The following is a 25404-nucleotide window of genomic DNA, read 5'->3' on the forward strand; positions in this document are numbered from 1 at the left end:
TCTGGTTTCTTGGCCGAGGTATTTTCAGATCCTTTTCTGAGGTGAGAACGGCCAGAGTGACCTTGAGCCCCTGGTCAAAGGCTAGGTGATGAGACATTGATGTCGCTCTGGCGGTGGAAGTCAAGCTTATAAATTCAGTCAGGGGTCTACCCAGTCTTGGCTCCAGCCCTGCCCTCCCCTGGGATGGCCCTTCTGCTGGAATGGACAGTGTGTAGGAAGGTGGGGTCCAACGACTCACATGAGGGGGCACAGGAGCCTTCTTGGCCACTTGGACCATTTGGAACTTAGACCTGTCACTAGAGCCCCACTCAGTTGGGACTGGTTAAGGTTTAAGACTCCCAATCTGCGACAGCTGTTGTCTCTCTGGCTTTGTCCTTTCTTTATTCTACGTGCCTCACCCTCTCCAGATCTACCGGTTGGGTTCTTGAACTGTCTGTGGCCCTCATCCACCAGCGCACTACTTGTCTTTTTGTCCCTTCCCCGCATCCCTGTCTTTTCTCATCTCACTGTTCTTCCTCTCCCTCAGACATTTACTCCTGTGTCAGGCAGGCGATTGGCCAGGCAGAGTGGTCTGGTAAGGAACTGACGGATTCACGTCTTATCAAATATGGGTATCGAAGAGTTGCCCATGTCAAGTTGCCTTGACATTGGGACTGGCCTGTCCAGATGATAGGAGATGAGAGACGATGGCAGAACTGAGGAACTGGAACAGGTCCAGCCTGACTAAGCACAGAGTAGGAAGGGGGGGGCAGTCTGGGGAGTGATGCAGGAGGGGGAGGCCGCCGCTAGGACGTGCAGGGTCCTGAGGGCCATTTTGGACACTGGCTTAAGAGCAGTGGGGAAACCATGGTGACATTTGGGCTGAGAAGAGACATGGCCAGATGTGCGTTTTAGAAAGATTGCTTTGCCTGGAGTGTGGGCCGCAGATGGTGGAAGGGTAGGAGTTGAGCCCAGGATACCTCAGAAGAGCTGCGGGCCCCTGAGCCAAGGGCTGGGCTCACGTATGGCGGGGCAGTGGGAATAGAAAGGAATGCAAAGATTCATGACATGAACAGATATTCAGGAGCGGAGCCCAGCACCCCTGGGGGCCAATCAAATGTGGGGCCCATGGGAGTGGAGGAGGGTGCCTGCCTCGGAGGAGCTTGTGGCCTAACACAAGTGACTCCCAGGCTCTGGGATGGAATGCCGGTGCTAGGCAAGCCGGTAAGAACCTCTGCGGAGGGGTGTGTGGTTTTAAAAAATGCTTGCAAATGCTGATTTTATTTTTTTTATTTTTAAAAAATATTTTATTTATTTATTGGACACCCAGAGAGTGGTCACAAGTAGACAGAGAGGTAGGAGGAAGCAGGCTCCCCGCTGAGCAGAGAGCCTGATGCGGGGCTCGATCCCAGGACCTGAGATCATAACCTGAGCCAAAAGCAGAAGCTTAACCCACTGAGCCACCCAGGCACCCCACAAATGCTGATTTTAAATATAAACTACAGAAAGGGAAGTTTTACAAAACTGGGTTGAGATCCGTAGAGAAGCGTGCAGGAGTCACGGGTTCTAAAGCGTATCAAAATCCTGGCGTAGTAGGAAGCCGAACCTTGGAACGGATTACAAGGCGGTGGGATCCACGTGTGGTGGGGACAAGGGGAAATGCTATTTTGAAAACCTCAGATGTTTCTTTATTCCATGATGGTAACAAAGCAGTGTTTGGGGGAAGAGAGCCCTTTGTTTTGGGAGACCCATTTGGCGAGACTCTTCCATGCGATGGAGGTCAAGGACCTCCTTGGTGTTACTGGGGGCACCTTTCTTCCTGGGACTGTACTTGGGATTCTTGTAACCTTGGGAGGAAGATATTCAAAGTTTTCATATTCCTTGTGTAGCCAGAGATGGAGGCATGACTTCTCTTAGGGCTCAGGGCTCCCTGCTTTGGGGGGAATTACTATTTGATGCATCCAGCTGTAGAGAAGATGAAACAGAAGCTGATCCTGGAATTGGCAATGAGGCATCCTTTGCTTAAGGACGGTGACTGCAGAGGGGACAAGTGACTGCAGTGATTACATGGCAAAGGGACCTGAACTTGGAGGTTATTTGTGAGGGTGATGAGTGAACCCCCTGCAACCTGACAGCTGGGGCTGGGGGAAAGGGGTCACTGAGCAGGCCTCATGAAATATTTGGTCCATGGGGTTGTGACAGAAGTCCCTTCCCCAGCCCCACCCCTACATTGAATTATGTCATGTGCTGCTTAAACTTTGGTAACAGGTCCGTGTGGTTTCTGAGGCTGTGTTCACGATTAGAGATGGAGCAGATCGCAGAGAGCTGGGGCAGGTGGCAAAATGGGTGGGAGGCAGCCAGGTGTGCCGGGTGAGAAGCTGGGGGCGAGTGGAATGAAGGGCCTGGCGTGACCTTCTGGAATGTTCTTGGGAACGCTGATAAGGAGGACTTTTGTAGTGGTATGGGAGGGAGTTGAGGTTATTATGACTTGGTTATTAAAGGAGAAGTGGTCTCTGGAGGGCTTTAAACTCTGTTCTCACATGTTCTCACATGTTGTCACAGAGGACGGATTCCCAGGTGACAAGAGGAAGGAGTCACCAGCTCTGCCTTAGGAGGCAGTACAGAAGAAGCAACATTTTGGTTCCCAGAATATTTATGAGTTTTCTGGCCATGCCCACCCGTGTGTTTTTCACTGGAATAGAGACCCTCAGGACTGACTCAGTCTTTCAGCCTTTGAAGGTTGTAAGTCAAAGGGGGGTCAGAATCTCGTTCAGAAGCTGTAAGAAGGGGTAATAAAATACAGAGAACGTTGGCATTGAGTGCTTCTGTGCCAGGCACTGTGCTGTGGGTTCTCATAACTTTTCTGCAGGGCTGGTGCTGCGAGCCCCCGACACAGGGGGCCGATGGAGGCTCAGGGGAGGCGAAGGCTGCCTGGCTGCTGAGCAGGGGCCGTCTCCCTTGGACATCAGGTTCGGGTCGGGTCGGTTGACTGTGATTAAATGCTTAGTGTTTGGAGAAGTGAACCCAGACAAGGAGGCTTCTGGCCCCAAACCTGGGGCCAAATCACCCACGTGTGAGAACTGAATTCCAGCCCCAGGGCCCTCTGCCGGGACCCCTGCGATCCCCGCCTTCTGTCTCCACCACTGACCGATGGCCTGTCTGCCTAGGGGAGACCGTGGTCAAGACCAAGGTTTCCTTGGGTGGGCTTCCTGCCTGCTATCCAGGAATCCCAATGCACTCGTCTGCCTTGATGCCACCTCCAGCCTCTGGAGCCACAGGGGCGCTGTGCTGGGCCCAACGCGGGCGAATGTTCCTCCTGCGTGGAGGGAGCTCCTCAGAGAGCTTTCCAGCTTCTGCGCGAAAACAACAAATCACAGCCCTCCTTAAGGATGTTGTAAATTAGATCCCTTTGGCGCCTTTGGGAAATAGACCAGTTGGCAAATCAAGCCGCACAGGAGCACAGGAGCTGATCTGCAGTTAGAATGCTTACTGCAGAATTAATGGGCCTAGTTAAGAGATCTCCATAAAACAGGGATGACCCAGGTCCCAGGGGTGGAGATGGAGAGGGATCCCCGCGGTCGCGGTGGGGGAATTTCCTGAAGGCTGTGAGCTCACGAGACGATTTACAGAAATGTGTGAAGAGCTGGGGCTCCTGGCCACAAGGACCGCAGGCCTCACTAAGACAGATGTCGTTGAGGATGGAAGTTCAAATACACTGTCAGGCTTGTGAGATCGTTACCAGAAATACTTTGGGCAGCAAGGCTAAAGACAGCTGTTGGCTTTGAGGAAGTGTTTAAAGGAGATTAAGAATGATGAGCTTCGAAGAAAGGCAAAATGTTAACTTAGAGGAAAAAGGAAACGTCTGTATGTCTTGAATGCCTCAGAGACAAGGAGCTGTCTTAAATGTCAAATTAAAAGCCAAGTAATCAATGATAATAAATGCCAGTGTCTTTAAAATGCAGCAGAAGTCTGCCATGGGCTCAGTGAGACATGGATCATTTCTGTTCTACTGATCAAATTACCTTGGTTCTATCTTCTCAGGGACAAAAGCTGCCACATGTGGAAATATTGTGGTGAATGTCCTGGCCTGAGGTAAGAATTTGAGACCTGGGAAGGAGAGTGCTTAACATGCACACCCTTGCAGGGAACACACACACAGAACTGAGCTGCTTTGCGAAGTCTGATAAATTACAGAATGCCCCACTGCCCCTCCTTCCTTCCACACCATTTCCCTTCTCGAAGTTCTGAAAAATAGCACTTGATCATGCATCATCTGATAGATAGGACACATCTCTAAATAATGTTACAGAACCTCAGGATATATTAGTTGCGCTTCCCTTTATCCCCTGAGGTCCAGGTTTCTGTTTTGAAAGCTGCAATTTTCCAACAAATGCATATTGTAAAGCACAGGCTGGACTGACGGCTCACGACCCTCCTCCAGCGGAGCGCTCCAGTACGTGCGAAGGAGGAGAACAAGAAAAGCTTCGCTTAGGGCTCATTAGCCTAGGGAAGATGCACGTTCTGTTTTCCGTGCGCAGGGTTTTACGCGTCACCCGCATACTACCATGCTGAGCTTCGTGCTTCCAAATGAGTCCTTTGGAACTGGAATCCTATGTTTCCAAAGTTCTGCGTGGAAAGAAAATATGCCGGCAAGCTGTACCTGTGCTGTATGCTCCCTTCAGTGCGCGTGCTCCTGGCTCAGACATTAGGAGGGGTAGTGCTGGGTCTTCCCCCGACACCCCAACAGTCCTGAAGGCCATTCAGACAAGGCACCAGATGACTATTGCTGGGAGGCCAACTGGCTGCGGGTCAGAAGCGAATGCCCGTCCTTCCTCCTCTCTCTTTCTCGTTTCTCAAATCTTTCCCCTGTTTCCCTCTTGTTCAAACATCACAATCTGCAGGGCAGGTTGGATGGCTTTGGGCAGTGGTTGTGGCTTTGGGACTCCTCTAAATTGGCCTTGGCCCCAGTGTTGCTTTCCAGAGGGAAACACACAGCACAATGGTGGAAAGAACCCTGCGTGGCGGCTGATTTTCTGTGTTCCCTGGACTGGGCTGAGTGGTGCGGGGCCCAGAGAGCCCCCAAAATACTTCCGGGTGTGTGTGTAAGGGTGTTTCCAGGAAAGATTAGCATTTGGATTGGTGAGCTGAGTAAATGGGGCAGCCCATCACATCTGGGGGGTGGGCAAAGAGAACAAAAGTCTGGAGGGAGTGGATTCACTCTCTGCTTGAACCGATGGTCCCATCTCCTCTGGCCGTGGACACTGGCATTCCTGGTTCACGGCCGTGCGACTCCAGCTGAACGACACCACGAGCTTTCCAGGCTCTGGCGGATGGGGGGTCGTCGCCATCTCTACAGTCGTGTGAGCTCATTCCTACAATACATCTCCTCTTATATATCCCTGTACATACTCTACTGGTTCTGTCTGTCAAGCTCTGCCTAGTCTACCCCTCTGACACTTGATTGTTCATTGGTCTTCGGACCTGAGACCCAGCTCAGATCTCCCTGGCAAGGTAGGTTTCACCTTACCTAAACCTGAACGGCTTCAGAGGAAAGATACACAGCATTGCCCCCTGGGCCTCATACACAGAATCCAATGGCAAGAGAGCACCCAGTGTGGTCCCCATGCCCAGGACAGTCATGGTCCGGCTGCTGTGTGGGCAGAGCACACTGGCCCTTCAGCTTAGAAGACACAGGAGTCCTTTTACTCCTGCAGTGCTCACCTCACCAGTAAGCGTGGCTCAGCCTTGCCCTGGAGGCTGACCAGTTGGCCCTAACAGAGCCTCCTCTCCACCACGGGCAGACGGGGATGGATGGAGTGTGATGGACAACCCTTGGGCTTCTTTCTCTAGAGGCCACTGAAAATCACCCGTCCCGTTTCTATTCCTTTAATACAATAACTGCCCGTTTTTTGAGGCTGTCACTTCCAGAGTGGTGCCAAAGTCAGGGTTTACACAAATCTGGAAAACAACAACAACAAAAAACCTTGAATGTGTATTTTAGACACTGTTACAACATCTAATTAGCTATTGAAGTCAAAATATTCCCAACAAAATAGGGAATTTTTAAAATATTAAACGCCAGCTTCCATTTTTCCTTTCGTACATTAAAAACAACTTTACCAGCCCCATAATGTCATGTTGAGACATTATCTGAAGATGAGGTTGCCTTGTGAAGATTGTTCTGAAGAGGGAAAAGCACACAGCTTCATTTCAGAATCAGATCTGGTTTATGCAATCAATATTGAGGGCGCTGACCTTATTTCTTTGAATTTGCACCAGTGTAGTGTTGGTGAGACCTCAGGACATGGACTAATGGTTAGAAACAAGGTATTTGTTTTCCTCTCTGCTTCCTTGCCACTTCTCCCAGCCGGCCGGGCAGTGGCGGTTCCCATCCAACCCTGAGACCCAGAGTCCCGCCAAGCCCGCAGGGGCCCCTGCGCAGAGGCCCCGCCCCCTCAGCACTTGCTGGTGTGAACTTCCCATCTGCGGTGACCAGGGACTGCCGCTGAGCCACTTAAAACAGCAAACGCGGCACGTACAGGAGCTCACTGTAGGTCATTGGTCCCCATGTGGGGCTCCCTGGGCTAAAGTCAAGAGGTCAGTGGGGCTGCCTTCCTCTCTGAGGCCCCCGGGGGAATCTAGTTCCTTGCCTTTCCACTTCTGGATATGGCCTGCATTTCCCTTCTGCTGACTTCCAAGCCGGCAGCAGTAGGTCGAGGCCTGGCCACAGGAAAACTCCCGGACTCTGTCTTCTGCTTCTCCTCTTTCTACCTTGAAGGACTCGGGTGATGAGGTGGATCCCACTGGGCCAGCCAGGATAAGCTCCTCTCCACAGGTCAGCTGGCCGACAGCCTTCGTGATGGCATCTGAGCCCTCTGTCCCTTTGCCCTGTCATGTTCGCAGGTTCCAAGAGCAGGAAGTGGGTGTCTTGGGGAGGTACTGGGTCGCCGGCCGCACTGCCCACAGGCCTGTGTTTCTGTGTCCTCCCTGCTGCTCCATCTAACTGTGTGGCCTTCCCAGATTCAGTGCTTTTCAAATGTGGGTCAGCTTCTCTACCAGGAGACCCCATGGCTGCAGCCTGGGGGAGCAGGGCCAACTGGAACAGGACCCTGAGATTCTGGGGATGGGGTGGTGGCTCAGGGCCTTTATAGGGAAGGAGGGAGAACCTGTAGGCCTGTCTGCTCTGGGAACTGACGGAGGCCATGGTCGGGGGAGTGAGTAGAAGTCTGGGCCCGTGCAAACTACCTTGGGTCATCTGCAGTGCCAAGAGGCCACTTGCCAAGGAGTGAGGCTTCTGCTGTGCTGGCCCCCCGTCCCCACCGCCAGACTCCCCATCTGTTCCCCAGACCCCAGCCCCAGCTTAGGCAAATCATCGCAACAACACAGCAAACGCTGGGGTTCCTCAGTGCAGCCTGACAGTGGCTTAACCTGGGAGAATAATTTACTTAAGTCTGGAGGGCCAGGGGCTGGGTCTCCCCTTTCGCACTTACGGGAAAATCTATTCTTGCCTGGAATCGATGTTTGATTTTTCCTTCTATACATTTACATTCCTGAAGGCGACAAATAGCCTTTCCTCAAACCCTGAATCTCTCTGGAATCCTGCTGGCCGCGGCCTTGTTTTCTTCTTCTTGAGCATTGACGAGACTCCGGCAGGAGAGATTGATCCGGCTTGTGTACAGTGGGGCTCAGCAATTGATTTTAATTAAATCCTCTTTTCAGAAATCAGCAGAATGTGTCCATTTGGGGCCCCGCCCCTTTTCTCAGAACATTAATCAACTTGTTAAATAATTTCTTCTAATTTATGGGCCCCAATTAGCCTCTCTCTGGAGACCCGGAGAACTAAGTGAGACATACCATTCATTACCAATAACCTTGAGTCATTAATTTTGAATCCTCACATCCAGAGTTCAGGGAAATTATTCAGTAAGACTTTAGACCACTTTCCAGTTTTTTCGTTTTGCATTTCATATGTCAGGGATTGGCTTTCAGTGAGTGGGTAAAGTGCTGCGAACTAGAATCCCTTCGTTGAAAGGGGTCCTGCCTCTGGCCCATCTGTCCATGCTGGAGTTCTCTCTGGTGGTTTCTCTGTCAGGGAGCCTCAGACTTGAATGTACACGAGAGCCACATGGGAATCTTGTTAAAACACGGCGTTACAGGCCCCTGATTCTTCTCGAGTGGGTGGAAGCCTGAGAATTTGCATTTCTTTGTCATTATTTTTTAAAATAAAAATTGTGTATATTTAAGACATACAATGTGATTTGATACAAATAGTGGGATGATTACTGCAACAAAGCCCGCTAACGGGTCCATCCATAGTTAAGCACGCTTTCTGTTTTTGCCACGGAAGGAATCTGAAATCCATGCAGAAAATTTTCAGTGCCGCCTCTCCACCCCTGGTATCTGCTGTTTGGATCTCTGGTTCTGTCAAATCAACTTTTTTAGATTTCACGTATAAATGAGATCATGCATTAAAAATTTTATTTTTAATGATTTTATTTATAAGAGAGAGAGAGAGAGAGCATGAGCCAACAGGGTGGGGAGGAGCAGAGAGAGAGGGACAGGCAACTCCATGCTGGGCTTAGTCTCAGGACCCTGAGATCATGACCTGAGCTGAAACCAAGAGCCGTGTGCTCAAACAGCTGAGCCACCCAGGTGCCGCGCCCCCCACCCCACCTCGCCATTTTATTTTGTTCGTTCCTGTCTGGCTTCTTCCATTTAACATGGTGTCCGCCAGGTTCATCCACACTATTGCAAATGGCAGGACCTCCTTTTCTTTAAGGCTGAAGCACCCATTATGTACACACCACAATTTCTTTGTACATGCATCCATTTACGTAGGTTGTCTCCATGTGTCTGTCGGGTGTCGTGCATAAAGCTGCGATGGACGCGGAGCGCCGGTATCTCTTTGAGCAACTGATTTCAGTACCTTGAGAATTTGCATTTCCAACCAGCATCTGGTGATGCCATGCTGCTGGTCCACCGACCGCACTTCCAGCGATGCTGCTCTGTGTCACAGAATGTTTCTGGAGAGCTGCATGAAGACGGACTTGGATAGCTATGGGGAAGGAGGGTGAGGGGATTCTGGGTCATCAGACATTTTAATGCCTCAGATGGTTTGCCTAGAGGGCTACTTGTGGGGGACTCTAGGCAGAAACGTAAGACTTCAGGTCCCCAAAAGGGTAGAAACAGAGTAATGGAGGCGAGCTAAAAAAACAAATTCCTTTGGTAGTCTAGTTTTCTTTCTTTGTGATAGTATGTGATGAGGGAGCAGGAGGCTGCCTGAGGACAAAGAAGAAGCTGGCACCTTGTACCCCCTCTCAACCCGCTCCCCTCCGTAATGTGTGTGACATTCCTCAGGCACCCCTGACTGCCCTAAAAGAAAAACAAATAGTTAACTTACAGAGATCACAATCCTGCAAGACAGGAGTCTCCTTTGGTTTACCAATATCCTAGAGATATACAACAAAGAAGTTACCTTATCAATAGCACAATTTCCAGAGGCAAATAACTCAGTTCCTCAAGCCCTGAATAAAGTTAAAATTCTTCTAAACCCAGATCTCACTAACAAGGACACTTGATAGGAGAAATGTGAAACTTTATCTCTAGATCTCCAAGATAGTGTCAGAGAATCATTCCCAAGCATATTGCCCATTGATATACATCTAAAGGGTCTCACAAGAAGATTTTTACTACTAGTAATAAATAACCTTTCTCTCAACAATAGCTAGCCCCTCAAGGTCCTGGAGACCTTGCTTCCAAAATTCCTTAGAGACTAACATCACCCCTTTGTTCTCACCTACCCAACTCCTGTGTATATAATCAGCCACTCCTCAGGATAACAGGACAGCAGCTCTTCCTGCCCACGGGTCCTGTCCCCGTGCTTTAATAAACCACCATTTTGCACCAAACATGTCTCAAGAATTCTTTCTTGGTCATCGGCTCCGGACCTCAGCCCACCGAACCTCACCTACGTTCTGGAACTTAATCAGTATGCATGAAGAGTTTCTGTGTCTTATCCCTGGTTACTTCTTAAAGTTTCTTTTTACCTAACAGTTGCCCTTGCTCAGAACTTTCCTGGTAATTCAGATTCGTTGAAGTTCATCTGTGTGTATTGCCTTTTTTTTTTTTTCCCTAGACTTTTTCAGTAAGCAGACTTTGGGGGAAGAAATAGAACTTCATTTGCGAATATAAATATCTTACAAAATCGCCTCCGAGCTAGGTAAAAATTTAATTGCCTTAATTTTCAGACGTGCCTGAAAAAAAATCACTCTATCACCAGTTGATGTCAGTGATCACTAAACCTTTTTGAGTTTGAGATTTCCTGCCTACACTTGCCACTTATTTTAAAAGTGTGGAAGCTGAAGTTTTGTCATGTTTGTGAAGGAGCAATAATTTGGTGGAATGAAGCTCTTTGTAAGGCTTAATATTAATGATGATTATCAATGACTATGTATAATAGGCACATGCAAAATATATAGAAGTTAGAGAGGGTAGTATCATGATTTTTTCATACACTTAAAATATGACTTATAAAATGGATTTGTGAGTATGCAAATGTAAGGGCCTATTCAGCCAGAGTGGCCCCACCCTGGCTGAACTGCCATTTTGTTGTAAAACTTAAATTGACTCCCCCTGCCCCCCGCCCAGGGGAACTTACTTAAAAGCAAGTCCCGGAAACCAGTCCCAGGTAACAAAGCCCAAGTACAAGGGTGGGTCAGGCCAGGTGGAGGTATTCAATCAGTGGGGGCGCATACTGTCTCCGAGCTACCAAGGAGTATGGGCCCCCACCCTTTGGGCACCTTTTGGGCACCAATTCTGAACTAGGTAATAGGCTGGTTCAAATATCTGCTAGGGTAAATTGTAATTCAATTGGTCACCTAGCATCACTGTGGAGTTTCCTGTGTGTGTTACAGTCTCATTGGCCACCTGTGTGTGGCCAGGCCCGACCGCATGGCCTTTGCTCTATAAAAGTTAGTCTGGAAAGCAGGGAGGGGTCATCCTCTCTGTAGGGGCGGCCCTGACCTGTCTGTTTGACGGTCGGTTTGATTCCTGATGCTTGGCGCGAAATAAAGCTTTGCTTGACTTTCGCTTTGTATCAGTCTCTCTCCTTTATTCACGGACCCATTATTGGGGGACCCAATTTTGGGGGGACCCAACACAAATATTTATAGGACATTCTGTTTAGTCTGTAAACTATTGTAGTTAAGGGTTTTCCTTAAGCAGAAGGATGGCCATCTATAACATAGGGTCTTGATTTACTTTTCAAAAGTTGGATAACAATATTTTTGGAACAAAGCCATTGTGAAATACAAGGTAAAAGTGTGCCAGGCAATCCCGGAGAGGGAGTAAAACAGATAGTCATCATTAGGAATTTGTCGAATGTCAAGGATTTCTGTTCTTCAGTTACACTGACTGCAACTAAACACTAGTCTTTGTCCTAGAAACAAATTTGAAGGAAGAGGTAAAATTTAAAGAAAGGCTCTGGGCGGCTCCGGTGGAAAGAGCTGGGAAAATCTGTAGATGATCTGGGGCCGTGATGAGGAAGGAACTCCAGGAACAGTCAGAAGGGAGCCTGGTGTGGAAGAGGGTGTGGCCGGATGCATGGCGGCAAATTAGAGATCCACACGGTGAACGAAGCTGCTGTTCTCCTGCATTTGCAGCCCAGTTGTGGCTTTCTTTCCATATGTCCTCTTAATAGGCATGGTTGGTTATTTATAAGTATAATTCCAGATTCTTAAAGCTGCCTCTACAAGGCTTTGTATAAACGTTAGGAGAGCTGGGCGGAGGGGAACCCAGGAGGATTCTTCAGTTCTCAGAGTGACGTCCTCAACCCCCACTGGCTCACTTCTAGGTTTCTTTCGTTCTCTTTTTAAAAAAATTTTAAGCTTCTCTATCAGGAGCAGGAAGCTGCTTCTGGGCTCTAAACACAGAATGATCGAGCCAGTTCCTGTTAGAATGTTAAATGCTCACTGACCCCTTTCTTCTGGAGTCTGGAAGAATAAAACACGTTATTGCCCACATGTTCGGGGGACCACGTGGGTTTTGGCTCGCAGCTGATGACAGAAAAGCTGGCATCCACGCTCCATCCATTTCCCGAGCGGGCAGAGCCTCTGGTGCCTCACCTCCAGATTGCTAATTCAAACCACACCGCGGAGGGGGAGATCCGGGGTCAGCCTTGCTTATTAGAGAGAACTGGAGCATTCGTGACAGGAGCCCAGGGGCAGTGGCTTCAGACACTCTTAGAAAGCAAGGGGGGCTGAGTCTGGGGCTCTCAGACTCCTCTTCATTTTCTCAGCTTTACCCCTTCTTCCTTCCTTCAGTGATGACCTCCTACTGGGCTTTGAAGCTCATTTCAGAGGCATTCTCTGAGAAGACTCAGCAATCCACGCAAGCACAGTTTAGCCCTGTCAGTCTGGGTCACCCTCGAATTTTCACCCATGTTTCTAGGGCAGCAGTGGCCTCATTGTTTTAGGCTGTTTGCTCTTCTGTGTTACAGCTCCTAACATCATGCCAGGCATGTAGCATTTATTTAGGACATGTGAACAAATGTGCTCCCTCATCCATGTTCAACTTGTGTAACATGGATCTCAACACACCCTTCAACCTGACCAAGGCCGATGTCCAAGGGCACGAGTACTCACACTGAAACTTCATCCAGCTGTGTTTGGTCCTCTCTAGGAGGAGTCCAATTCTTGTTCTTTATAAAGGCCAGTGTAAATAGAAGAAAGGCGGTGTCTGGGGTTAGGCTCAGATTCAAGTCCAGACTCTTCTCTTAGCCATGGGAATTTGGGCAAGCATTTCCCCCTGTCTGTGGCTGTCTTCATCTGTGGAATGGGGCAGAAATAGCATCCATCATGAGCTTAATGTGAGGATTACGTGAGATAATGCGTGTCATGTGCTTGGTCTAGTGACTGGCATTTCTTAGCAGTTGGCAGTAGCTATTCTTAAATGGGAGCCATGGTGTGTGAATGCTTCCCCATCTTAAAAACTCTCCACAGAACTCACAGACACACACAGATACACACAGATACACACAGGGTTTTTTTTGTTTCTTTGTTTTTGGTTTTTTTTGGTAATGTGTAGCTCGATCTACTTGCTTTTGTACCCTGATCACTTAAAACCATTTTGCTTTTCACTCATCCTAAATATGGTTGTCAAGGACATGTCCTTTCATCTTATTCAGTCTGCAGAGTTTGCTCTGGTCTTAAGAATGCTTTTCCAGTACTATCTTTCTGTGAAATGAATCTGTCTCCCTGATGCAGGAAGGGTTTGGGGCAACAGGTTTCCACTGGGGATCGTGCCCTCTTGGTTCTGTCCTGCAGCACAGATGGACTTCTGAGTTTAGCCATCTGGTGGCCTTGCGGGAAAATGACAGAATAATGGTGGATCCAGATGAATCTACCACTGAGACTGAAGAAAATGACAGAATAAAAATCAGCTGGAGCCACGGCAGTGGCAACAGCCTCGCTTTGCGCCAAGCGTGTAACTTCCTGAGGAGGCTTAAGACATTCCTCTTCGTGAAACTGTCTAGTGTCCTAGAATGCCAAATTTAAAACTAGAAAGAAAATCTGTTGTCCTGAAGACCCCCCCCCACTTCTTCCACTTTACAGACAGTAAGACTGAGGCCTAGAGAAAAAAGGAAGTGGGCCACCCCGCAAGTTAGTGGAAAAAACAGGAAAAGAGGACCCAGTTCTCATGACTCCCTTGGATGTCATCTTTTCCATGGAATTTAAGGCTCTTTGGCCTCCAAGGTTAAACATGTGTTGAGATCCCCCAATAGATCTGGATTTCTACGAATGCCAAAAATGAAGAGGAGAGAAATCAGGCTTAGATGACATTTCTCTTCCGCCACTAAACTCTTGTTCACTGAATCTTTCCATCTCTCAGATGCTCCGTCTGCCTTGGGTGCTGGTTTCTAAGAGGGAAACTGCCACATCCCCTCTCTGGATGCTTCACCTCTCCTTATGGACTCAACCCTCTCAGTAGGTCTTAGTTTATGCCCCATAACCTCTTACTCAGACAGTGCTCTGAGAAATATTAGCTAAAGGCATGGACGAACGTGTGAACGTGCATTTCTCTTACCTCGTTTTTATAACACCTCATCTGATTACTTTAAATTGCTCTCGTATCCTATACGAGCTGAATATAAATACTTTGATATCATAGTGCTTTTGAAACGAGTAATAGAATCTTATGCTCGTCTGGGGATTTGAAGCAACTTATGGTACCCCTCAATTAGTGTAAGTGTGTAAATTTAGATTTTTATAATTATACATATTCTTTAAATTATTCCCTTAAAAACTGAATTCATAGAGTCTATGCTTTCCATTTGTGAATGATTTAAGATATTTGAATCTTGCTTGACGTTATGGATATTACAGCTTAGTGGCTAAGGGAAAGGACAAGGGAGTCAGACTGACCCTGTTTGGATGCCTGCCCGGCTTCTTATTCTCTATACAGGTGTGGAAACCTATGTAACCTCTCCCCAGGCTTCCATCTCCTCATTTGTAAAATGGAGACATAATAAGACCTACCCCATAAGATGATTGTGAGAATTAAGTGAACTAAAGATGCAAAGTATTTGGCTAATATCTGCCATATCATAAATGTGTGATAAGGATGAGCTGTGATGATGATCATAATCAAACATGATAATTGCCGTCAAATGTATATGAATGTCAAAGGAAAAAAAGTGACACTGAGTAGGAAATTTATTCCTGGAAAACTGTTCCTGGAGATTCCCAGCAATCTGAGAAATGATTTCCATCTTTGTATTGGGTTTATATCATGTCACTGGCGGTGGAACTGTGTTTCCCAGAATTCCTTGCCATGTCTGATTCTAGATTGGGGTTGGCCATCAAAGGATATTGTGCAAAATTTAGCAGCAGAAGTGAAGTGGCAGCCACAGTCCTCTGAAGGTCAGTGTTGAGTGCCCCTGGTGGTCCCTCGTCTTGTTGCTGAGTCACTGTATGGTGCTGGTGAGCTCAGAGCTCCTGTAGCTTTTGCTGGACCTCTTCCACCAGCTTCTCCAGGTCCTGGGGCAGGTGTATGTAAACTCTGTGGCAAAAAGAAAGTCAGCTTCTGCCAGTTACCATGTCATCAGTGTCAGTGTGGTGAGACAGACACATGTTCCAATTTTTGTGTGGGTTCCAGTTTGTCGTTGTGTGTTCTAGGTGATCTTTGCATTTCCCAATGTATCCTTTTCTCTCTCTCTTCATTTTTCTTCCTGACTTCCATCCCTGTCACCCTACAGTGACTTCAGACCCATCGCAGATGGGGAGTCAGCCACCTTCCATAGATTTCTTTATCTGCTCCCATAGATCTGGGGATAACCAAGTAATTGCTGCCATCAAATATGTTAGTGAAAGTAAGGAGTATAGTGGTTTGGCTGGTTGTTTCTAAGTGTACTGGATAACTTGAGGCAAGTGTTTCTTGTGTGTGTGTGTGTGTGTGTGTGTGTGTGTGTGTGTGTGTTTTGTTTTGTTTTCGTCTTAAATCACAGAAATCTGCAGGTGCAACTGGGCAACACCAGATACATAACCACAGGCCATTAAGTGACCAAGTGACCTGAGCCACCTATCATAAATTAGGTGTCATCCAAGTTATAGATGTCATCCAAAGTTGTCCATGCTTTGCTCAGCCATAAGGTTGGTTGTGCCGTGTAGCATTCCATCATCCCATGTAAGCAGTATATGTGAGACTGGGCTGGAGTGGATAAGGCGTCAGTAGATACCTCCTCATGGAATTTACTGGTTAACCATATCTGCTTTGTCCTGAAGCAGCTAACCTGGTAAGCCCTGAATTGCCTTTTAGAATATCTGTTTACAGTGCTGGTTGGGCAAAAACACCTTGTAGGCCTGGAATCATTTGCTCTAAATTCGGAGCCAATATATGGTGCTGTTTTCACCATAACCTTCTTGGGACTGGGAGTCAAGGAAAGAATATCAGGGTGGCTCTTCTTCTTCTTCTCCCTGGTGACCCAAAAGTGAATCTTACTTTCCATGTCTGAGACTTTTGTTTTGCTTGTCTAGAGGTCTTAGTTCCCAAGGGATGATTGCTTCCACCAGGAGACACAGCAGGGGTTCTATTAAATGGGAAGTCGAGGCCGCCAACTGGCCACTTCGCGCTCTTCATCACAGCAACTCAACAGGCAAAGAAGAGTTTCTGTACTGGCTGGGCTGAGTGTTCCTGACTATCAAGGGTTGCTTCTCTGCAGCACAGGTAAGTACCTCTTGGTACCTCTTAGACTGCCCATGGCCTGTGATTAAAGTCAATGGAAAACCACAATGATAAAATTCAGCCAGGGCTTCTAATAGCCTAGACCCTTTAGAATCAAAGGTTGGGGTCATCTCACCAGCCAAGGAATCATGACTGGCTGACATGCTTGCTGGCGGCAAAATGCATATGGAGTAAATAGTGAAAGAAGGAAGTTCTACCAGCTATGGCAGAAATAAGTTACAGAAGCTATAATAGTTATGCACATTTCTCCTCTGTGTTGACGTGTCCGTACTTGTGAACGTACGGTTTTATTCTCCTCTTCCTCTCCCCCCACCATTCTACATAAGATGTGTTAAATAGCAGTTAACTTTATATCTCAGTATTTAAGTTACAGGAGATCAAAAGGAAAGTGTGACTCAAAAGAAGAAAGAGAATGACCCAAAGTTGTATAGAAAGACCTGTGGCCTCTTTTGGGGAGTGTGTTTTCGATTGTTCCAGGAAGAGTAGCATGAAGGCAGGTGGAAACATGGTTTTGCTACTGTCTTTATTTGGAAGTTAAGGATGGTTAGAGGCAGTACATATAATGCTCAGGGGACAAGGGGTGGACCATTGTGGCTTTATCCTCTGTCAGTTGGCCTAAGTTAAAGCCATCAGTGAGCTTTCAGAAAATGAGATGAAGTTACTACACAATAAGCTGCTATAGATAGTTTTTGCAAGGAGATAGAATTTAAATAACTAAAATAACCCATTAAAAAGAACATCAGAATTTATTTTGCCAGAGTCTCCCAAATGTTCAGAAATGGGGAAAATCATAATTCTGATTAATAAGTGATGTGGAAATATTGAGGTTTGGAGCAAATGGTCAGGAAAGAAACCTTGAGATGTCTTTGGGTACAAAAAGGTGGTTTTACCAAAGCACAGGTGTAGGACCCATGGGTGGAAAGAGCTTCACCAGGCTTGTGATGAGTGGCTGATTTTATCTTTTCAAGTTGGGATAAAACTTTATTTCCAGAATACTATGTATTCTGGATTGTTTCCAGAATACTATGTATGGGTGAGGGATAAAGCAAACCTCCATAGTATTCTGGAAACAATGCTTCCAGGACCCTCAGTGGGGCTATCTATTATTAGGAAAATGTCATTTATTACTGTTTAGTAAAAACTCAGTCTTGAGACCCTTCAGATGTATCTCAGCGGGCCATATGCTTGCAGGATGACTGCTGACATATATCTTGGGGGGTCAAGACAAAGGAATTTTCCAAAGGAATTTCTGTTTAAAGTAAACAAACAGGATCCTGGGGGTCGGGCTGAGATTTGCCCTTAGCAAAGTGTCAATATTGAGGCAGCTGAGCTCCCAGAGGAAGGTCACTCTGCATGGTTCAAAGACTTATCAATGGACTGTAAGTAGGAAGGAGATTCAATTTTTCCTTTTGCCTCTGTTTCCCACATCAATAAGCACTCAGGAGATGAAACAAAACCTGGTGAGTTAAGTTTTGGCAAAAGAAATTAGCTTCACGGGGTTGGGTATTGAATATAGGATTGTTTCAGAAGTCTAGAGAAACAGATGAAGCAAAGCAGACTCCCCACGGTCAGAAGCCGAGCTGAAAATGTTGAATATCCAGTGAGTGGAAGCAAAGTCAGGGCTGGGTCTACAAGTGCAAGGTGAACAAGGACCGTGAAGTCAGCTCACGGGAGGGAGGTGTGAATTCAACTCCTCTCTTCCTTGGCTGGGTGGGGGCATCTTGAGTCTGTAAGGAGGGCATCAGCAGCCCTACGGATCCTCTGTTGTAACGTGAACGTTGAAAGAAGGCAAAAGAATCTCTTCGACAAATTGTGCTGGGAAAACAGAATTTCCTAAGGCTAAAGAATGAAGTTGGACCTTTGTCTATACCACTGACAAAAATTAACTCAAAATGCATCAGAGACCTAAATGTAAGACATCAAAAATGCAAGAAAATATAGAGAAAATCTTCACAACATTGGACCTGGCAATGTTTCTTAGATACAACATCAAAAGCACAAGCCAATAAAACCAAATAGATGAATGGGACTACATCCAGCTCAAAATCTTTGTGTATCAAAAGACATAATCTATAGAGTGAAAAGGCAACCTATGAAGTATGAGAAAATATTTGCAAAGCTCTTATCTGATAAGGGGTTAATCGCCAGAATGTATAAAGCACTCCCGTAAGCTGACAATAAAAAATCAAATAACCCAATTAACAAAATGGTTTTAAAACCGAATAGACATTTCTCCAAAGATTATATACAAATGGCTAATAAGCATATGGAAAGATGTTCAACATCACAAATCATCAGAAAAATGCAAATCAAAACCACAATGGGATATTACTTCACACTCATTAGGATGCTGACTACAACCCCCCAACCCCCACCCCTCCCGCAGAAAATAACAGGGTTGGCAAGGATGTGGAGACATCAGAACCCTTGTGCGGTCAGTTGGCGGGAATGTAAAATGCTGCAGTATGAAGCTTCCGTGCAAAGTTAAAATATGATCCAGGGATGCCAGGGTGACTCAGTCGGTTAAGCATCTGCCTTCGGCTCAGTCATGATCTTATGGTGGGGGGATGCGGCCCCGCATCAGGCTCCCTGCTCGGCATCTGCATCTTCCTCTCCCTAGGCCCAGCCCACTGCTTGTGCACAGGCACACATGCTCACACGCTCTCTCTTTCTCTATCTCAGATAAATAAAAATCTTAAAAAAAACTTCAAAAAACATATATATAATTAATAAAAATAAATTATATATATGTATGTAGATACATATATATATCTCCTAAGGAATTGGAAGTAGGGTTTGAAGAGACATTTGCCCACCCATGTTCACAGTAGTGCTATTCACAACAGTGAAGAGGTGGAAGCAACCTGGGGCACAACCTAGCTCAGTTGGTAAAGCAAGACTCTTAATTTTGGGGTCATGAGTTCAAGACCCATGTTGGGCATGAAGCCGACTTAAAGACAAAAATAGTGGGCACACACGAGAGAGGTGGAAACAACCAAAATATCCAGTGATAGATGGATGGCTAAGCAAAATGTAGTATACACATACAATGACATATTACTTGTAAGGACCTATTTTAGCCAGAGCACTTCCATCCAGGTTAAACAATAACCTTGTTGTTTAACCCTTAAACTGTCCCTGCCCCTCTTCCCCCAGGGGACTTTCTCAAAAACAAGTCCCAGAAACCAGTCCCAGGTAACAAAGCCCAAATACAAGGGTGGGTCAGGTTAGGTGGAGACATCTGATCAGTGGTGGGGTGCATACTGTCTCCCTAGTTACCAAGGAGTATGGGCCCTGCCCTTTGGGCACCTTTTGGGCGCCAATTCTGACCAAGGTGATAGGCTATTTCAAATATCTGCTAGGGTAAATTGTAATTCAATTGGTCACCTATGTATGACCTAACACGACTGTGCAGCTTTCTCTGTGTTACAATCTCATTGGCCACCTGTGCGTGGCCAGGCCCAACCACATGGCCTTTGCCCTTAAAAGCTAGTCTGTGGGGCGCCTGGATGGCTCAGTGGGTTAAGCCGCTGCCTTCGGCTCAGGTCATGATCTCAGGGTCCTGGGATCGAGTCCCACATCGGGCTCTCTGCTCAGCAGGGAGCCTGCTTCCTCCTCTCTCTCTCTGCCTGCCTCTCTGCCTACTTGTGATCTCTGTCTGTCAAATAAACACATAAAATCTTTAAGAAAAAAAAAAAAGAAAGCTAGTCTGTGAAGCAGAGAGAGGTCGCCCTCTCTTGTAAGAGATGCGGCCCCAAACGTTTGGTCTGATCCTTGATGCTTGGCGCGGAATAAAGCTTTGCTTGACCTTCGCTTTATATCAGTCTCGCTCCTTTAATCACGGACCCATTATTAGGGGACCTAACATTACTCAGCCTCAGAAAGGAAGGAAGTACTGTCATGTGTTATAAAATGGAAGAATCTTGAGGACATTCTGCCGCATGAAATGAAGCAATCACAAAAAACAAATACTGTATGATTCTGTTTATATGAGGCATCTAAAGGAATGAAATTTATAGAAACAGAAAGTAGACAGGACCCTGGGTGGCTCAGTTGGTTAAGCATCCAATTCTTGCCACTCAGGTTGTGACGTCAGGGTTCTGGGGTGGGGCCCTGCCAGGCTCTGCCCTCAGCCCTCAGCGGGGAGTCTGTCTGTCGGAGATGCTCCCTCACCTCTCCCTTTGCCCCTCCCGGGGACTTTCGAGTTCTCTCTCTCTCTCTCTCTCAAAAAAAACAAAAGAAAACAAAAAAGGAAAGTGGAATGGTGGCTGCTGGTGGGCTGGGGAAACGAGATATATAGAGGATAAATTTTGCTATGTGTTTACAACAATTTTTTAAAAAGGGAAAGATGGTGTTGCTTGGAGTTTTGTCTTCCCTGCAGTATCTCCTAAAGAGAAAGCTTTACAGAAGTCTTCCTTCTGCTAAGCCTCTGGGGAAACTGATTAGAAATGCAGCAATTCGTATGCAAAACACCTTGCCTCAGGGCATCTCACCTTCCTCCTCCAGCTGTTGCTCTACTTGAAGGGTCCCGGTACCAGGTGCCATCTGCCAGCTCCCAGAACCCTTTTGTCATCGGTGCCCTAATAAGACTTTCATCGCCTCAAAGTCAACTTGAAGTAGCTGTCGCTTCTTTGTACTGAGGCCAGGAAAACAGCTGGACCCAGCAGTTCCCAATGATCAAAGCGTTTCGTGATTTGGGGTCCATACAAGAGCCTGTGAGCTCACCTCCCATCTGGTTGAGTAGATCTGGATGAACACGGGTCTAAGTCTTCTGTAATCTAAATTTGAAAAGCAATCAAATGGTGACCCCAGAAATAAAATGGAGTAAGCCTCATCTAACTGGTCTCCTTACCAAGACAGAATGTCTGGAAACCAATTAACGGGATATACTAAGTTACCCGGAGTTCCCCCTGCATTCTGTGTCATGTATGTAACAGATTTAAGTAGTATTACAGTGTATAGGTACCACTCTGCTTTGCAAATACAAATTCATTTACTCTTTACAACAGCCCAAGAGTTCGCTACAAATATGATCACATTTTACTGATGAGGAAATTGTAGTACAGAGAGGTTAAGAAACTTGCCCAAGGGTCGCTCACCTACTCAGTGGTGAATCTGAACTCAAACCCAGGCAGTCTAATTCTAGAATCAGGTCTTATAGAAGAAGAAAAACAGAAGATCTCAAGGAAAGCAAGTATCAAGGAAACAGATGTAATTTAAAAGTACATTTCTGCTTTGGGATTCATTTATTTTCATCTGTTTCCTTTGTGAGCTATGGCATCCATAATAATGATGACTAAATCTTATTTTAGCTCCTACTGCTTGGAGCCCTGCTATGGACCAAGCATTGTGCTGTTTTTTCCATGCATTTGTCCCCATCCTACATTACAGCGGTTGAACCACTTGCTTGCATGCTCCTTTCACAGGCTGTAAAACTGAGGCTTAGAGAAAGAGAGTCACTAGCCCAGAGTCACATGGGGGACTGTGGATAATCACGGAGCCTGACCTGCCTGCTCTCGGACCCCACACCACTTACACAAACTCTAAAACATCAAAGAGAAATGAGAAGTCCTGTACTTTTATACAGAATGAATGCATTCTTGAAAAACGGGGTAAGTGTGAGAGAGGGGCCACCGGTCCCTGCAGGGAACATCAACTAGAGTGGTGGCCCCATGAGAGGAACAGGCTGTGGACAGGGCTGGGCACGTACAGGGCCTGCAGTCGTCAGTGGAACACAGCTTTGAGAGGTGGCTGCCACCCCCCCGCCATCTTGGCTGAAATGGTTGGCAGTGGGACCATAATTCATTCATTCATGCATTCATTCTTTCATTTGACATTTTTGGAGCACTTGCCATGCTCCAGGCAAGGTACCACACTCAGGAGGTACCTGTTTCCTGAGTCTCTTTGGAAGATTAAATGGGATAATACAAGTTAAAGGCTTCATGAGGTGTCTGACTCCTTGAAAGTACTCAGTAAATCTACTGATTAAAAGAGCCAATCCTCGGGGCGCTTGGGTGGCTCAGTGGGTTAAGCCGCTGCCTTCGGCTCGGGTCATGATCTCAGGGTCCTGGGGTCGAGCCCCGCATCGGGCTCTCTGCTCAGCAGGGAGCCTGCTTCCTCCTCTCTCTCTCTCTCTGCCTGCCTCTCTGCCTGCTTGTCATCTCTCTCTGTCAAATAAATAAATAAAATCTTTAAAAAAAAAAAAAGAGCCAATCCTCATTCCAAATTATATATATTTTAGGTCCACTCAGACAATAGTTGGAACTGCAGGACAGATCACAGCAGCTCCTTTGGGAGCGGGTGCTGTGGTCATCTCCAGTGCATAGTTGAGGAGACTGAGGCACACAGAGGTTATGTAACCTGCCCAGTTTGTACAGTTTAGTGGAAGACATACCCGCATAGCTGACTGATCCAGGAGTGGAGATACCTTTCTCCATCAGCTCAGTCCAGCAGCTCATTTCTCTGCTACGCTGGGGAAATGGGGGAGACAGAGGTGAGCCGCCCGGAAGCACTCAGAATGACCTGGAACAGTGGCTGGGCTCCTGCACTTCCTACAGTTCCTGCCTCTTCTGCCTTTCCCAAGCCCTGGCTGTTCATTTCTCCCTTTGTTTCTGTAAGCTCTCTACTATCCTTCTAGAAAGAGCTCCCCTTTTGTTTTTCAGTTAGCTGTAATCAGATTTGTAGTTTTTTTTTTTTTTTTTTTTTTTTTTTTTTTTAAGTTTGTTCTCCACCCCGCAGTGTGGAGCCCAATGCTGGGCTTGAACTCACCATCCCGAGGTCAAGACCTGAGCTGAGATCAAGAGTGAGAGGCTTAACCAACTGAGCTACCCAGGCACCCCTGTAATCAAATTCTTTATTTGTATCTTCAATAATCTTAATACACTTCCCTTGAATTAAAAATGTCAGCCTGGACATTTATTTTTAGAAAAGGCCATGGGAGTGACCCTGCCCATGGTAAAGAAACACTGCCCAAAATGATTGAGAAACTACTTCATGCATATTTAAAGATTTCTAACTGCATGATGGCTTCTCTACACAGAGGGACTCCAGCTAACTATTTCCTGTGAAAATAGATTGGTCTTGCTTGTGAGTGCTCTGCATCAGGTACGGGTATAATTTCACTTATGTGACTTTGTCCTTTTTGGGAGGAAATGCTCTTTGAATCAGTGGAATTTTGCTGGTTGTGTTCTGCCTACTGCAGTCATAGCTCAATGACCACCCAGCCAAACAGGCCTCAAGGACACTTACTTGGAGATAAGCATTATTGCCTGCAGTAGGGGCTACTATTGTAAGGTAATTCTTTGAGGTTAAAGCACAAGAAAACAAAAAACATCTAGGTGCTGGGAGATGGCTGACTAACGCACAGCACAGGAGATGGTCGGATAACTAGCTGTGTAACTTGGTTACGGAGCAGGTAGATTTCCGCATCTAGGGTCACTGGGCCACGTGGGTGACGCGGCAGAACTGTTTACTCTCCAATATCGATGCATTCCCCCACCCCCAACCCCTGGCAGTTAGGCTTCTTGCTCTGGGCGGCGTGGGTCATGAGTTGAAGTGACAGGTGTCACCCCTCGGCTGGGGTATTTAAGAGATGGCACGTAACTCTCCCGCTCTGGCTTCCCGTACCGTAGCAACTTGGTGGCGTCACATAACGGGAAGGTCCGGGTTGTCAGGTCATTACAGAAAGGACAGTCACCAGCCCGACAGCACGCTGCGAACCTTGAAAAAGTGTCAAGCCACTGAAAACTTCAGTTCATTCCCACCCCCCCCCCCCCGCCTTTTTTCTTTCCTTCCCCTCCTCCTTTTTTTGTGTTACTGCCTGGTGTTACCCTAATATGGTAGAAAATTCAATTTTCTCCAAATCAAGGTTTCTAAAAGATGCTGCTGTTATTCTGGGCCAGATATTTCCTTGTTATTGGGGGGCTGTCTTGTGCACTGTAGGATGTCCAACAGGCCAGTAGTACCCATCCTCCCGCTACCTTTGTGACAACCAGAAATGTCGCCAGACATCACTGCATGTCCCGTGGAGGGCAAAATCGCCCTGAGTTAAGAACCACTGCCCTGGATAATGAACTACCTTTATATTTCTTGTATTAGCCCTACCGTCTCCTCTCTGCTGGGCAGGAGACCAGGACCATTATATCCGACTGCAGGGCACAGCACCGAGAACACCAGTGATCTTATTCAAAACTGAGAGCTCGGGCAGATCGCAAACATATTGTTAAGTTCGTCTTTGTAAGCAACGATAACGATGATTAACTGAACGCAGGAAAAACAGATCTGTTGGGAACAGACTGGAAGGGTTACAGAAGGAAGGGGGATTGAGGCGGTGAGGCCTCTGGAAAGATCTCAGCAGTAGGCGTGTGGGCTGTCCCTCCGTTCCAACAGCCTTCTGCCTTGAGTTCTCTGCTTGGTTCAAAGTTGTGGGGGACAGAAGGTCTGATTGGCTTTTGTTTTTTAGCGATGACCCTCTCTTAACTTAGGCGGGTGGTGGCAGCACAGACGGCAGCAGCAATGTCCAGTGATTCCCAGCCTCGCGGAAACCAAACGTGAGGTGCGTGGAGGTTTTTCCTAAGTGAGTGGGAGACGCCAGAATCTGGGAAGGGAGGGGAGGCTGGACGAGCAGAAAAAGGTGTCTACTTAGAGCCCTAGTCTGTTTCCTTCCTTCCTTTCTTTTTTAAGATTTTATTTATTTAAGAGCAAGAGCACTTGAATGAGGGGAGGGGCAGAGGAATATAGGGACTCCCTCCTGAGCGAGGAGCCCCAACTCCAGGCCGGATCCTAGGACCCCAAGTTCATGACCTGAGCCAAAGTCAGATGCTTAACTGACTGAGCCCCCTGGGGTGTCCCAAGAGCCTTAGTTTCTCTCTCTCTAAGATGCAGGTGGTAAAACCTGTGCTTCTTGCTTCGCAACATCTTAAGGATCCAATGAGATGAATGTGAAGCGGTCAATATCAGAGAGAAAACTTGGCGTGTCAGAAATGAACACGACCCAGAGATCTGTGTTAGCAGGAGGCTGCCGTGCCATGATAAGGCAGGGCTCTGGGACATACTAGAATCTTCTCCTTCCAATGTTTGGGTATAGTCAGAAGCTTTGGTTTCCGGTGAAGTTGTGTGAGATTGGGGGCTTCCTAGGACATCTCTGGGAGAAGGGAGGAGCAGGCAACACTTGCATCTGTTCTTTGC

General features: G+C 47.0%; 2 long non-coding RNA genes across 2 annotated transcripts in view; both read left to right on the plus strand.

Moving 5' to 3' along the window:
- The window catches only part of LOC116573423, a 111536-nt gene extending 101351 nt beyond the window's left edge, over positions 1 to 10185 (plus strand). Inside the window, exons 4-5 of the long non-coding RNA XR_004278786.1 lie at positions 4021 to 4071; positions 10115 to 10185. This is a non-coding gene — a long non-coding RNA (uncharacterized LOC116573423). The remainder of the gene's footprint in view (positions 1 to 4020; positions 4072 to 10114) is intronic.
- Positions 10186 to 15782: 5597 nt separating this feature from the next.
- LOC116573424 overlaps positions 15783 to 25404 on the plus strand; it is an 84923-nt gene continuing 75301 nt past the window's right edge. The window contains exon 1 of the long non-coding RNA XR_004278787.1: positions 15783 to 16200. This is a non-coding gene — a long non-coding RNA (uncharacterized LOC116573424). The remainder of the gene's footprint in view (positions 16201 to 25404) is intronic.

This window comes from Mustela erminea, chromosome 14, assembly GCF_009829155.1.
Source record: "Mustela erminea isolate mMusErm1 chromosome 14, mMusErm1.Pri, whole genome shotgun sequence".
NCBI lineage: Eukaryota > Metazoa > Chordata > Mammalia > Carnivora > Mustelidae > Mustela > Mustela erminea.